The following is a 3,066-nucleotide window of genomic DNA, read 5'->3' on the forward strand; positions in this document are numbered from 1 at the left end:
AGGGAAAACCACAGTGGCAAAAAACCTTGATGAGAAATGTTGCTAGAGTCTACTGCTCTAATTTAGCCTCATAAGAAAAAGTATTTGTTTAAAACATTTATGGGCACAAACCAAAGGAGCACCAACCCCTATCTTTATGGGCACCAACCCATAGCTTTATGGGTTCCAACCCAAAGGAGAACCAACCCCCTATCTAAGCACCAACTCAAATGATTACAATAAGGAAATATTTTTAGCTACAAGTACAGTACCTTGTTCCAGATGATGTTCTGCAACACACCGTGTTCTCTACACATGAGAATGATTCTTCTCTTTTCTGCTCACAAGCTATGTCCTCTACTCTTTTCTCTCTCCTATAAATCCCAACTATCTACCTTCTGCTCTCTTCTTAACTCTCCACCCAACTCCCTGATCTGTGTACTGCACTATCCTCTTTTTCTACCCCACTCTATGTGTATTAGTTTAGTTCACACAACCATACTCTTCTGACCTTAGTACTCTATTCTCAAGTCTCTTCTGTCTTTTGTCTTCTTTTCTTGGTGCATGTTACCCGCTGTGTTTTCTACATACTCTATGCTTCCTCCCTGCACCTTGTGTTTTCCTCTACAAAATTATATGCAGTATATACACTTCTGCTTCTTATCTTTTCTGCACATTCACACCTCACACACTCAAACTTCTATGTTCTTCATGTTTGCACCTTACTACTTTTCTGGCACAACTCTCTTTCACTACTCTCAAATTTCTACACTTTGTTCTGATATCTTCTTCCTTTGTCCTCTTGATTTTATTCAGTGTGTCTACCCACTATTTTTTTCACACACTCTATTCTCCCTTCTCTACTTTGTGCTTCATGGCTTCTACTTTCTTTCTATTAGATAGTTCAAAAAACTAGAAGACAACTGAGAGGTGGGTGAATCAGTTTTAATAGATTACTAGAACTATTAGCAATTTAAACTTTAATACTGGAACCCAAAACATTAATACCATAATAGTAGTAAAACCAATTAAGCATAAACAATAATCATTGAATAAATACCATCCACATGACACCAAGATTTGTATGTGGAAAACCTGGTAAAGGGAAAAACCATGGTGGGAAGCCTACCCACAGTCAGATAATACATCTGCAGTAAGTATGTGAATTACAATTGAGGGGCCTCCACTTGTAGGAAGGCCAACAGCCTAGAGCACACTGCTCATCACAAAAGGAGACTAACTGACTACATAGAAATCTAGACTACAATCCGAAGAAGTGTTGAACTACAAAAGATAGCATCTCATGTGCCTGAGTACAATTTCGGTTAAGCTCAATACCGGAGGACTAAATCCTCTTACATAAACCCAATTCGATCTCCAATGATCGACCAACTCCTCTGCCTGAATGATATTAAACATTATTCGCACATTACATTCCTTGCCCATGACTTCTAACAATAACCATGATGATCTACAATGATATCTTACACCTATATATACAAGCCCTCAACCATAAACAATTAGGTCGACTACCAGATAATAAACCATTTACATAACTACAAACCATGTCATCCTAAGGCCAAACAAATAATATCCAACACATAAGACATCCCTGAAATACATCAATAGGTCCTATCCACATGTTACATTAAAGTTGGTCCATAACCTAGATCAACCGAGACCCAGTATAGGTCCATACACTACAATAATGATCTCCATCTACCAAGTGTTGAACATGATCAACAACAATATCCAGAAACTCCACCAAAAGCTGCACCAACACCACTTATGCAATTCATCAAAGATCTCCACCAAAAGCTTTGTCAGTGAAACCCTCGCCGGAACTAGAAACTAAGCTTCTAAGCAAGCAGGATAGCATCCAATCACCAGACTGAAACCAACTGAACAAATATGAGCATGAGTATCATGAACAAACCAATTCTATCACCAAACTATATCAAAGCCTACTGGATCATGTCGGATCCAAGTTAACTAGAAACCACTCAACCTACCAAGACCAGAAGGGTGTCGATAAAGCATTCAAACAACCAGTGTTGGCATCAATGACAAAACATCAATGCAAAACATAATCAGTTCCACCAAATGGCCAACAATCTCCCCCTTTGACATTGATGGAAACACTAGATGTGAAAAACATCTAAGTACCAAGAAATGTCAAACAAGTCTCCCCCAATGGAAGACAACCAACAATCTCTCGCATATAGCTCTGACTATCAATATCTCCCCCTGTGAATAATATCTCTATAAAGCTCTAAATTTCTCTTCCTTTTTCACAACAACATCACTCATTTTATTTTTCTTTTTCTTTTTCACTTTCTTTTTCTTTTTCACATCAATATCAATCCCCCTTTGACATCAGTGCCAGAAATATGACAAAAATATCAAAGCAAAAACATAAACCACTGAATCACAAAGCTAACTACTCCCCCTGAGTAGTAGCAACCCACATTAGTGTCAGGATGAATAGTATCTTTGATAGTGCATGCCAGACCAACGCCAAACTGCATCAATCAAGTCTCTACCAGAGGGGCATAAACTCCCAATCTATCTCTCAGGTACTCAAATGATTCCTTGGGAAGAGGTTTAGTGAAAATATTTGCAATCTTCTCTTTAGTGTTCACATAAACCAATCTAACTTCATTTGTTTCCACCTTCTCCTTCAAAAAGTTATACTTGATAGATATGTGCTTTGTTTTAGATTGAAATACCAGATTCTTTGATATATCAATAGTAGCAGAGTTATCACAGTGAATAACTACCAGTGCATCACAATCCACCTTTATATCCTTCAACATTTGCTTCATCCATAAAACTTGTGTATAGTTAGTAGCAGCAACAACATACTCAGCTTCAATAGTAGATAAATAAGTACATGATTGTTTCTTGTTGATTCACGAAACCAACTTCTTTCCAAGAAAGAAAGCTCCATCGGAAACGCTTTTTCGATCATCAACATATCAAGCCTAGTCAGCATCTATATATGCACATAAAGTAAAGTTATCATCCTTGGGGTACCACAAACCATATTCTGATGTACCTTGCAAGTATCTAAAAATCCTTTTCACC

Source organism: Cryptomeria japonica, chromosome 6 (genome assembly GCF_030272615.1).
Source record: "Cryptomeria japonica chromosome 6, Sugi_1.0, whole genome shotgun sequence".
NCBI lineage: Eukaryota > Viridiplantae > Streptophyta > Pinopsida > Cupressales > Cupressaceae > Cryptomeria > Cryptomeria japonica.